Source organism: Grampus griseus (genome assembly GCF_964374135.1).
Source record: "Grampus griseus genome assembly, chromosome: 10".
In the NCBI taxonomy this organism is placed as follows: Eukaryota; Metazoa; Chordata; class Mammalia; order Artiodactyla; family Delphinidae; genus Grampus; species Grampus griseus.
Window position 1 is genome coordinate 75,347,858 of NC_139004.1, and position 13,501 is coordinate 75,361,358.

At 40.8% G+C, this 13,501-nt stretch overlaps 1 protein-coding gene across 6 annotated transcripts in view; it reads right to left on the reverse strand.

Moving 5' to 3' along the window:
- The window catches only part of FHIT (fragile histidine triad diadenosine triphosphatase), a 1,455,268-nt gene that overhangs the window by 765,855 nt on the left and 675,912 nt on the right, over nt 1-13,501 (reverse strand). The gene's annotated exons all lie outside the window — the stretch shown is intronic.

Below are 13,501 nucleotides of genomic sequence, written 5' to 3' on the forward strand. Positions count from 1 at the left end.
CCATGAATGAACCCCACGCTTGTTCACTTAGCTACTCTTTCCAGGCACTAAAGACAGTAGAAAAGAATAACTTTTTTTTTTAACCACACCTCACAGGAAAAAAAAAAAAAAGCTCATAGAATGTCAAATTCCCATCATTTTTCAGGTTTATTTTAAATCCTGGGTATTATTTTAATGCCATTTTTAACTGAGTACTTTAAAAGTGGTTCTGGGTTATTCCAGTTGCTATGTGATATTCACAAAGAAATCCAGAAATTTCCTTAATTTGATTTAAGCTTCAGTTTTATGAACTTAGGGCCACAATTAATGGCACCCCTTATCCAATACCAAGCCCTTGATCAGCCTCAAAGTATCAGGATAAAGGACAAAGAAAAAAGAATTATTATTATGCCATGGTTCCACAGCCAAATCCATTCATTCTTCCGACTTTCACATCATCTCGATTTAGTCCTCAAAATAGTCCAGGAGGCTAAGGTATCTTTATTTTCAGATGAGGAAACAAAACAAAAAAAAGATGAAATCACTTGACTAGAGTCCCCCAAATGGGACTAATATCCAGTTCTCCAACTCCCTGTCCCAAACTCACTGGTAGTTTCAATAGGTATAAATGGTTCTGCACCCAAAGAGGATAAACAACACACTAGACCCACTAGCAGTCAAACTCTTTCTCCTTCCTGCAAGTTCAACAATGGTGGCGACAGGACAGGGACAGAGACTCACTAATCATCGTTTCCCTGTGGTTTGAGTTCTGTACTGGGTCAGGGAAGGCCTCTGTGAGGAGGTGACGACGCAGGAACTAGAACAGAGAAAATGAGAACTGGGGAAGCATGTGAGAGTCAGAGGGAAGCACATTCATGGTGGAGACAAGCCTGGTGCCAAGGCCCAGAGGGGGGAGTAGCTCGCTGAGGCGGGGGCCAGAAATCCAGGAGGCCAAAGTGAAGACTCAAGATTTTATTCTAATTGAAAGCAACCACCACTAACAATTCTTAAAGCAAGGGAATAACGTGGTCTAATGTCTATATTAGGAAGACCATGCCAGCTGCTATGTTATGCTAGATTGAAGGGCGGGGGAGGGAAGTGGTTGGGAGGTGGTGTAAACAAGGAAGCAGAGAAATGATTGTGCCTGGTCCAGGCACGATTTGGCAGGAGTGGTGCAGATGGCGAGCAGCAGACTCAGGACATCTTTCTGAGGGAGAGCCTCTGTGTGTATTGTAAGGATGTTTTGAGGATGCTCTCGGTTACAAGTTCTGGCATCGTCTCCATGAGGAAAGAGCCACAGAAACTCTAACTGATCCCTGCTGTTGGTCATGTTTCTGCATTTCCTGAACAATCAGCCTATTTTTACCTCAAGGAGAGCATCTCTCTTTCCTTCTTTAGGTTGGTGCTAGAAAGTTCAGGGCCAATTCTGTGACCCATCTCTAACAACTATATGGATATCTGGTATCTATTTCATGCACTACCTTCACTTTAGCTCCATCTTACTTACTTTTGTTTGCTTTTATTTTTAAAGCACTTAATCTTACTATACTTTATTAGTCAACTTAAGTCATTTTCTAAACATTCCAGGAAACAAACGAGTAAACAAACCACCTTGGTTATGCCTTGGTTGTTGTATAAATAACTATAAGCCTAAAGAAGGTTTTATCAAAGGAATTCATCAGAAAGAGAGATTTACAAATGAGTATACACCTAAGAGAACCTGTGTGCGTAAGAAGCCAAGAAGATGGGGCCATAAAAATTGACTGAAGGACCGAAGAAACTGCACACACATCTGCTCTACTCTCCCTGAGGAAGGCAAGATGTTGGCAAATAAAATCTTGGGAAATCAAAGTTCATCAGCTGATGACATACCAAACCCTGTGTTAATTTCTAACATTTAGGCATATATTAAATATCACCTCAGGCAGAGGGCTGAGCCAAGAAAGGCTGATTTCACTGCCCTGGCTGGAATCTACATGGAAATCTACAAAAACTATGCTGGGGTGGGTAGAGAGAAGGTTTTCATGCTGAAACCAACTGTTAGTTCTCTCTTTCAGAGCCGTCCACTTTGGAACAATAAATATTAACTATGCATCCAATTGTGAGTGTGTGCATGTGTGTAAAAATCCAGCCTGACACTCTTTTTTTCTTTTTGTTTGTGGTACGCGGGACTTTCACTGTTGTGGCCTCTCCCGTTGCGGAGCACAGGCTCCGGATGCGCAGGCTCAGCGGCCATGGCTCATGGGCCCAGCCGCTCCGCGGCATGTGGGATCCTCCCGGACCGGGGCACGAACCCGCGTCCCCTGCACCGGCAGGCGGACTCTCAACCACTGCGCCACCAGGGAAGCCCCAGCCTGACACTCTTAAGAACTGCAATGATTGCCAGGTGTAAGAATTTATGAAATCACTCTGGTTGCTAAGAACCCTTGTCTTTTTTTTAAGTTTTAAAGCTAAAACGTCCAGGTAGTCAAGCACAGTTACTCACTGAACAAATATTTACTGATTGCCTGTCATGTGCGAGGCACGTGGGAATGCAGTCATGAGCAAACCAGACAGCAATTCCTGCCCTCATAGAACTCACATTCCAGTCAGTCTGAGACACAAAAAATTAGTTACACACTAAGTGAGACTATTAATGCCACAAAGAAAAAGAAATGGAATGGGGTACTGAAATCTTAAATAAAGGGGAAGACCATCCTGAGATGATGTTTGCATACAATTAGAATAGAGGTCTGAAGGAGATCAGAAGGCATGGCATACGTGCATCAGGGGACTAGCATTCCAAGGACACAGAAGAGCTGGTTCAAGGGCCATGAGGGAGGAGTGTGCTTAGAACGTTCAAAGAACAAGGACATGGCTGTGGTAGGCACGGAGGGAATGTCCTGTGGCTGCCGTAACAAATTACCACAAACTGGGGGGCTTAAAACAACAGAAATTGATTCTCTCTGAGTTTTAGAAGTCAGAAGTCTGAAATCTAAGTGTCAGAAGGGCTAGACTCCTTTTGGAGGCTCTTGGAGAGAAAGAATCTGGTCTTTGCCTCTTCCAGCTTCTGGTAGCTGTCAGCACCCCTTGCCTTGTGGCCACATCACTCTCGTCTCTGACCCCCTGGTCACATTGCCTCCTCCTCCTTTTTTTTTTTTTTTTTTTTTTTGGTACGCCGGCCTCTCACTGTTGTGGCCTCTCCAGAGCACAGGCTCAGCAGCCACGGCTCACGGGCCCAGCTGCTCCGCGGCATGTGGGATCCTCCCGGACCGGGGCACGAACCCGCGTCCCCTGCATCGGCAGGCGGACTCTCAACCACTGCGCCACCAAGGAGGCCCTCCTCCTCACTCTTATACGGACACTCGCCATGGGATTTAGAGTCCACCCAGCTAATCCTGAGTGAGCTTCTCATCTCAAAATCCTCAACTTAATTACACCTGCAAAGACCCTTCTCCACGTAACGTAACATTCACAGGTTCCAGGTATTAGGACATGGACATATCTTTTAGGAAATCACCATTCAACCTCCTACTGCAGTGATGACAGTAGATGCAATCATCAGTGACAACTTGTGGTGGTGGGGCGGGGACGTATGCAGTTCATGTAGGACCCTTATAGATAATTATGATAACTTTGGCTTGAGTTTGAAGAAACTACGAAGCCATTAAGGGATATAAGCAGAGAAGTGACATGGATTCAACACGTTTAATAGGATCGATCATTCTGGCCACTGTATTGCAAAAAAGTCCAACAGCATTCAACCCTTAAATTGGTCCTTCTTCAGCTCAAGACTGTGCCAAATTTAGATTAGAATTGGAAAAGATGAGAAGAACCTGGCATATAATAGGCCTTCAGAAAATATCCATTAAAAAATGAATGTTCCTTTACCTAACCACCCTGTTTTGAAACAAAATTAATCCCCCAAAAACATATAAACCATCTACTATATTCAAGGTTCCACTGCTAAGAATGAAAGCAATCAACAAATCACATACTGCTATCTAACATGGCATTGAGTGACAAACCACATTTTTCTTGAGGATTTATGTCATCACTCGGCTTGTATAAAGAGTAATTGAAGAAACTCAGCTCAGTGGGGGCAAAGACATGCCCCAGTTGTGTTCTTTGCTATCGCTCTTCCAGTCATACTAAGTTAAGTCCCTTCCCAGGCCCTTTAACAACATCTTGGGCAGAACCTATAACTTTGCAAGTCACTTTTCATAATTAAAAGCATCTCTAGTTTAACAATCCGACCTCAGATTAAAATTTCAAGTCCTGTCTAACACAGATTTGAGATGCAACCTTGAGTGTTCAGAGCTCTCTACCAACTTCTTCCCTCGCTCCTGAGACTGAGCTACTCCGGTATTAGAGGCACACTTGCCTGTCAGCAGGTGAAAGGCAGTTTCCCCTGGTCCATTTCCAGTTCCATCTGCTGAGAACTTCTGCAAATATGGTGGTCTCTGCATGGTTCGGAATTGACAGACTTGGAGGTATTCAAGTTTCACCTTCACTCTATCCGCTTCTCAAAACCCATTCACAAAAGGATGGTCATGTCTCCCTTTGTAACTCTGCCAGTGGTTTATGATCCAATCCCCTTTCTGGAAAGGCCATGCCTCAGTTGGAACAATATCTACCTGACCAGCCTCGTGGCACCTACCCACTGATATTCACGTTTTTTGGTTTTTTTTAAACAAGAACCAGGGCAGGTACCTGTGCGTTTCCTCCAAGGGCTGTGGAAAATTGGGATGGGGTAGAAAAGTTGCTCCCATCTTCTTTTCAGGAACATTACTGCTCAGTCTCTTCTTGCCCTGCAAAAAGCCTCTCCCTATCCACTTACCCACTACTCAGAAATAGGCAGATGAGAGGCAAGCACCGCTTTGTATTCCTGTGCAATCTCACGCTCCATAGGGCAAATGGGAAGCGCTGCACAGCACCGCCACCTGAGAGCAGTGCCTACACGGCCTGCGGGGTCTGCAGCTCAGCCAACATCAAGCCAGGGAACAGGATGCCAGCACCTTTTCATGGAATCATCCCGCCCAGGGCTTTGAGCTACCTCCTGCACATGACTTTCCGGGCCAGTAGGGGGTGCCAGAAAGAGGGAAGAGAATACACTCTTGGCATTCCTCTATCCACTATACTTCCCCTGACCAGTTCTCCCCTTAGAGTTTGGGAACGTGGGGATGTGATTCAACATGGTGGGTCTGGTTCTGGTGCTGCCACTTAGTAATGGGAGTGTGGCTCTCTCTCACATACGCGTATCTCACCAGAAAGGATGTCAACCTTTCTGTTTAGGCCCTAGTTGCTCATATTCAAGGACAATATGAAAAGTCCCACTCAATGTCTCTTCCAACCCTGAATCTCAATTACATTATTGCAGATATAGCTCCATGATTAAAAAGCTTCTAGGAGTCATTTGGCCCCTTAACAGAATAGAAAATACTAACTAGTGCTCTAGATATCTACATTAGAAACTAAAGATTTTAATGTGATTTCTGTTGATTTATTTTATCTTGACACATCTTATTTAACAAATTTTAAAGCAATCATCTTTGGTGAATGGAAAGGGATCGTGGTTTACCATTAAAGCATTAGCACTCAACAGATAATGCTTAGTTCCAACAAATCTTGAACTGGAAATAAATCTTGAAGATGAAAAGATTTCTTGATAACTACTGTCATTTCAAAACCTATTAGAAAAGAGAAAAATTAGAGAGCCAGATGAATTTCACTCCTCCTGGACTCATTTTACCTGGGAGCAAATTAGGCTGCTCGCCAACGTAAGTGTCTGGTGCCACACTCACAGCACAGCGGAGTCAGGCTTAAGCCTCATAGATTTTCAGAGGTCATCAAGGTTAGTCCCAGTCCTAAATGAAAATGATGGTTACGGCCAAACAACAAAGCCACCAAATTATCAGTGAAAATTATAAATGACAGAGTATAGATTGACAGCAATATAGCACTGGAAAGTAGGAATAATGGGGACGTTTAAGACTCCAGGGAAAATAACTCCCAGCCAAAGATACAAAAAGGTTTGCTGCACATGGGACAGTAACCAGAAGCGGCAGAAAGAGCCACAGAATGAGGATCAAGAGTTTTGGGTGAAGTCTTGACTCCCATGAAGTAGGGCCAGCATTGGCCTGACACTCAGCTTTCCCATTCCAAGTGCCCACAGAGAGGACAGGACAAAATAGTGACCCCAACAATGATTGCCCATCATAAAATATTTTAATTTACTTAATTTATTTCTATGATATTATTTTCAGTAAAAGATATAAGCAAGTTGAATGTGTATATATACACACTCTTCACCCCCAATACACTCACACACGGGAAACAGACCGAGAAAACACTGCCACAGTCTCCTCTTGCTACAGTTAAAGCTTTCCCCTTAACTGGTGCTAGGCAGTTACCATTTCACTGCGAGGAAGCCGGCCGTTTAAAACAAAGAATTTTGCTGTTTTTACTTCCCTGGTGACTCTCCTATTCTGCCAGACTCTATGGTGTGGAAGAACAAATACCAGGCTTGAGCCCTAGGACGTAGCGGCAGCTTCCTCCTATCAGTGTCCGTCTCTAAAACCAGGGCTGGCCATTCCTGTTTTTAAAATATTGCAGTAGTTCTGTCCTTACTGCCTCCTGAGGGCCACTCACACCTCTCTGTCTCCTCCCCTGGGACTCTCCAGATCTCCCCACAATGGAGAAATTAAGAGGATGATTTCTGGCAGAGCGGAGAACTTCCAGGAACTACACTCACATTGGTCAGCGCCACGTGTCATACTAATTGTTGCATATAAAAATAACTCCTCTACCTAAGACATATCCAGCCAATCCTAACTCCCAACTGTGCGTCGATCTAAGCCAAACCAAAACTCTTGAGGCATATTTAAAGCCTAGAACAGAAATCTCCGGGAAATAATTTAGATTGCGAAACTAGTTCAGGTATCTAGTATTGTAGAGGGTTCTTAGGATAAGGCCAATTTGTGCCCAAGAGCTATTTGCAAATTTATAGGTATTTTTTCAGTCAGTTAGTTTGAGAAAGGAAATGGGAGCTAAGTACATAAATTAGATCATTAATTTGCAATAAATATAAATTATGCTAATTCTAAGAACTGAACATAAATTATATATATGTAATATATAAGGAATACACATAAGGCTCTATTAGCAAAAGAAAGGCATCTTGACTTATTGTATTGTAGAAAACCCATGTATATTCATTCAATAGATTTTAACAGTTTTGATATGTGCATGAAAATATAGGATAAACATGAACTGCCTACTGATGTTCTAACAAATCTATATTCATTCCAAATGGAAATTAGGATATACTTTGCATTATTTGAGTTAATTACATGACATTTCTTATGAATAATGATGTGTTATTCCATTCATTACTTCTAATTATGTTCCGTTACAAGTGCAAGGCTGGCAACACCACAACCAGCCTTTTCCTATTCCTCACAATCTGATGGCTTGCATGGAAAGCAGGTCAAAAATATGCCCAGAATATAATGAAAAGAGTTCAGATATTGTTAACCATGACAGTTTAAAATTACCTGAGGAAAGTTTCACATAGAAATAAATAGAAATGGGGAATGGCTTTCCATGTTACAGGATACTCATTTTTGCAATTAATATGAGAACTATTCAAAGTGTTATTTTAATACATATAATTATCACCCTACCATTTGCTAGAGCTGGAGGGAGAGCATCCCAAATGTGGTCCTTCACCCCCGCCTAACTCGCACACACACTAGCAGAATTATATTCTGTAAGAGATTGGCAGATGGTAAAGATATCTTTTTCTGGTTGTAAAAGTGATTCTGTAGGCTTTGTGTGATTCTAAGAGAATACAGGAAACCTCCTAAAAGCTCTCATTAAAAAGCCAGCTGGACTTTCCTCCTCAAATGCATAACCACGGTCAGGCCAGCTCATCTCACCCCACTCACAGCAGGGCCTGAAGCTAGGAGGTAAATCCTATAATGGAGAAGCAGTCAAGGTCAAAGGAAAACAGTCACAACTAAGTAATTAAGCACAGGAGCCAAGTGAACCACAAGACCACCACTAGCCAGTATCCTCACCAACCGATAGGCTACAAGGAGCCAGGGAGAGATGGTGGACAACAGGAAGGGGCCTGGCTGAGGTCTAGAGACCAATATGTACATGCCTCAGGCACACCGTTTCATGGGTGAGTCACCTTTATTTGAAGGGGCCAGGGCAAAAGGTATAAAATCCATACATTTTTCTCCATCCAATTTCAAATGTTCCTCGCACACACACATCTATTAAAGCATCTATTAATCCCTTCGTGTCAGGGGCCAACAATCTATCAGTCTGTCTATTATTATAAAGACGCCAGTCTCAGCTCCAAGAATGAAAAAGAAACTTGGGAGAGGAAGAGCCTTGGCAAGGAGGGCCCCTCTTTCTCCTCTGCTACCCATGACAGTTACTGCCCACTGACCCTGCATGCAGCCTCAGAATCCTACTCAACACTGTGAGCTCACTACCAACTGAAGAGATGGCATTTGAGATAAAACAGATTTGCTCTCTGTGCAGTAATTCCTCAGATGACAGGGCGAGATAGATGACAGTCACACAAGGTTTGCCTTGCAATGGGGGTTGGCAGGATCCTCTGTGGCAGGTTCTGGACACTGAAAAAGATGTCAGTCAATTTAGTGAATGATGAAAGCATCCAAGAGCTTCCTGTGTTCCTCCTGACCAATGCCATCAAAAACTGGTTCTAGCTGGAAGCAATGTACTCTAATAACCCAAAGGTAGGTGCACATTTATATGGAACTCTTTCCCATAGAAACAGCATAAGAACACTCTGAATAATCACTGCTACATGCAGATATTTTGAACACAAAAATCTGCCAAATAAAATCAAGAAAAATATGACCACAAGAAAACCAACTTTCCCCATTAGAGCTCAGGACAAAGGACGCACGATCGTCTTTGAATCTCTCTCCAAGGTATTTTAAGCTAGCTAATATACAATAGGCTTACACAGGGTAAAAAAAAAAAAAAAAAAAAAAAAGGCATATGCTTAGGGACATTTTAAGAGCAAAATATCTATCTTTAGTAATAAAGATTAAAATAGTGCTTGCAGTCACTTTATTTGTACAGGGAGGTTTAAAAAGAAGCTCTTTTGAGAAATGAAAGATCATCAGATCGCTAATAACTGCAGTTTCCTGAACAATTAAAGAAATTCACAAGATTACAATCTACTCAGGAAATGACAAATATTTCTGATTTTTACGGAAGGACTAAAAGGGCACTTTTATCTATAGCATCTATTCCATAAGAAGCACTGTTATGTAATGAAGCTATTTTTATTATCTGTTCCTTTATTTCAAGAGTATTCAATACGGCAATGGTCTGAAAACAGAGAAAATTTAACACTGCTTGGGAAACCAAGGTAAAATTTTGTGTTAAAAGGCATTTGCCAGATTTTTCTTTTTTATCTATTGAAGTTGGACCTTAGAACACAATTTCCCTTGTACCAAACTTTTGTTTCTAATATGTCAGCAGAAATGTCCTTTAAGTTATATAGTCTAATTCTTCACAAATACACTTTGTAAGGCTGTCCTCAATGCATTATCCTAACGTGGCTTGGCCCAGATAACATTCTGTGTGCGATGCTCCCGCTTGGAAAAATCTGCTCTTTTTAACAACTGATTCAATGAACAGTTGACAAATGATTTGTATAATATAGTATGGCCAGCAAGCAAGGTTTGTCTCTGTCATTACACAACACATTCGACCCATCTGCAAACGTGGCCGTGTTCCCCTTACATTAGAGCTCCATATGCCATTCTGAAGAGCAATCCGGAGATCAATACACTGTCTGCTGAAAACAACAGGACATAACAAATGAATAATTTTATTTATAATAAAAGCTCCAGTCCCCAAATGGATTCCACTAATGTTCAAATTCATTTTTCATGCTGAACTCAAGAAGAGAGGTAGACACAGCCCGATGCAAGGGGAGGGGAGTGAAGTATTAACTATATTGGCTCAAATTTTTTCAAGCCACAAACAATAGCTGGGCTGCACCAAGGTACATGAATAAAACGTTCGCCGCCGAATTCTGAAGATGCAATCTCCAAAATGCTTCTGTTCTCTCACCAAGACTCGCTGTAAAGCATTTTCCAGTAACAAGAAATTAATGGATTAAAGACATTCTGACATATGCTTCCACGGTGTTGTACCACAGAAGCCAAAGCCTATTCAATAGGCTTTAAACACTGTTTGCAATGAGCAGGAGTGTTTGCTTTAGGTGGGGACAAGGAGGGGTTGTGGCTCTTTTGAGAATGAAGCAAATAGTCTTGCTTCAAAAACATATCTGCAGTCCCTGATCTTACAGTTTTTTTCCTCCTCAGAAAGATATAAAAAAGTCAGTGAGCAAAGTCAAAAGAAAAAAAGGGTAGAAGAGGGGGGAGCAAAATGTTAGAGAGAACACAAGTTCAAAGATGACATTTACAAGTCTCTCTTGAATGGCACACTCCCCAAAGGCCACCTGAATACGCTTGTTAAAAAGAGATCATCAAAACTACAAAATACAATTTTCCGGTTCACATAAGATAGCAATATACTGCCCTTAAAATACAGACTTGTCCATTGGCCAATTAACACGCTAAAAAAGAAAAAAAATGGAAAAGAATCTTTTCCCATTCACTGCATTTAGACTTAACTCAGCACACTCATAACAGAAAAGTAAACAGGACTGTAACTGACAGAGCATGTAGGGAAAGTTGGGAAAATACAGCTTGAATAAGATACTAAAAAATCTGGAATAAAATGGTGACAAGACAGGGCTTTGTGCATGGGAAGACTGAAAAAGCAGGATTTCAGTCTTAACTGAAACTATCCACATGCTCCTCATGTTTACAGATTCACTTTAAATTCAGCCAACATAATACTTTTGGGTACTAAGAAAACGAGAACGTGCAAAGAGTAGGTTTTGCCCCCACCCCTTCTCAGGAACTAACGATTCAGTGCAGAGACAGACAGAAATGAACACATTTCTGGTCTGATGCAGACTGGGATCAGTGTTTGGCATGATGCCTGGAACAGAGTAGCTCAGTAATAAACTGTTGAATGAATCAACATGACAATAAGGAACCAAGTGTCACACAAAGGATGGAATATTTTTTTCCTAAGAGGGCAGAACAGGTATCGATGCACTTTAGCTGAAATGAAAAGGATGGGAAGGATCTCAAGGTGGAGAGAGAGGCAGGGTAAAGGATGGGGGAAAAAAACAAGTAAAGGGAAATACAACACTTGTTTAAGGAAATAGTTGGAAAGTGGGGAGGTTAAGTCAAGATAATGAAAATCTTTTAAAAGGATGCTAAGGAATTTGGACTTTATCCTCAAATAAAAGGAGATTCATTATATTCATCAGTGGTTTGTTTGCAAAAGAACAGGAGAGTGGTAGCATCGGAGCTGTGGTTTAGAGTGAGGTGTAGGCTGGGCTGGGGAAGTCCAGGGGTAGAGATGGTACAAGAAGCTAGATGACCTAGAAGACCCACAGCAAGGGGCTTACCTAGGGCAGGTAGGGTTAGAGCACTCGGGGATTAAAGCCCACTGCAGCCATCTCCCCATTTATTTTATGAAACATTAGTGGGCAGAGCCATCCACAGCTTCAATTCCCAAATCTCGGGACAAAAGAATATCGCTTTCCGCAAGCAAATGAGTAACTTATTAAGATTCTTCTCACAGGTGTCACCTAACAGAGTACCAAGGTAAAGTAAAATATAAAGTTTCAGAATCATCATATAAAAAGGATTGCCTGAAGCCATTATCCACTGGCCCTGAAACCACTTTTTTTATTTTATTTTTTATACAGCAGGTTCTTATTAGTTATCTATTTTATACATATTAGTGTATATATGTCATATATGTCAATCCCAATCTCCCAGTTCATCCCACCACCCCGCCCCCTGCTTTCCCACCTTGGTGTCCATACGTTTGTTCTCTACATCTGTGTCTCTATTTCTGCCTTGTAAACCAGTTCATCTGTACTGTTTTTCTAGATTCCACATATACGCATTAATATATGATATTTGTTTTTCTCTTTCTGACTTACTTCACTCTGTATGACAGTCTCTAGGTCCATCCACATCTCTACAAATGACCCAGTTTCATTCCTTTTTATGGCTAATATTCCATTGTATATATGTACCACATCTTTATCCATTCATCTGTCGATGGGCATTTAGGTTGCTTCCATGACTTGGCTATTGTAAATAGTGCTGCAATGAGTATTCGGGTGCATGCGTCTATTTGAATTATGGTTTTCTCTGGGTATATGCCCAGGAGTGGGATTGCTGGGTCATGCCCTGAAACCACTTTAAACACTGTAGATGTAAAACAGCTTTACAGACTATACTGATTACAAAAAAGTTCCAGTTCTCACTGCTCTCATCCCCAGAAAGGGCCGGGTCCTTCTTGCTACCTTCCAAACACACTTCCAAACATTTAATACAATGTTCCCCTTGTCCTTGACATTTACTCAAGAGATGGTGACTGACCAGGACTCATTTCCAAAATGACAATCCCAGTGCTGTCTGAAACAAAACTAGTCGTTATTCACTAACTGTTCACTATGAACATTTTCCTTGAAGTAGACACCTCAACTTTACTTGAGTTCAAACACATATATGACCCGTCTATGCATCACACTTTCAGAGTTGGTTAAAAACCATGAAAAATCAAGTTTCGTACTATCAAGAAACAAGTTAAAAAATCACAAAGCAACGTTCATTCCATTATTAACCATTTTTTTAAAAGTGCAACTCTGCAACTTCATGTTCTTTCAGTCCAAGGCATTAAGATTTGTTCATCTCAATTCACATTTTCATCCCAAGTTCCCTCAGTTCTCCGACAAAAGTCAATTAAAAATGGCACCCAACGAGAGATGGCATTTAAACAATATTCTTTCAACACTGGAATTCTCAGACATTTTGCTTAAAAAAATATTCCTCAAAGGAAAACGGCAACCACAAACTTGCAACAATATCAAATGAGAAAATAAAATTATTCTGTTATTTCAAGAACTTCAAAGTCTTTTAGAAAAACTCAATATAAAATTGGTATACAACTTAAAAATTGTTGTTTTTTATCCTTTCTAAATCATTCTAGTTTTTTTACTTCAATAAACAGAAGAATGTAATTTTCTAATCTTGTATACTTATAATTTTAAATATTTTTATAAACTTAAGAGTTAAGTATTATCAAGAAAAATGTATATATTATTTACTAGTTTATTGCTATCATCATTAGTTTTGTAGATTTACAAAATTTAGGTTAAAATTTCCATTCAAGGAATTTGAGAGTCTACCACAGAAATCACAGTTACCTTTTGGTGCATGTTTTGTTAGCTGTATTTTTTTCAGTGTACAATAGTTACGTGGCCAAGAAAGAAGATTATTCATAAAGTTTTCAAGCATTTTGAAAAATCCCATCGGAAAAAATATAACTTACACTGGAAAAAATTTTGACACATTTGTAGATTCAGAATAACTGAGAAATCTATTTCAAA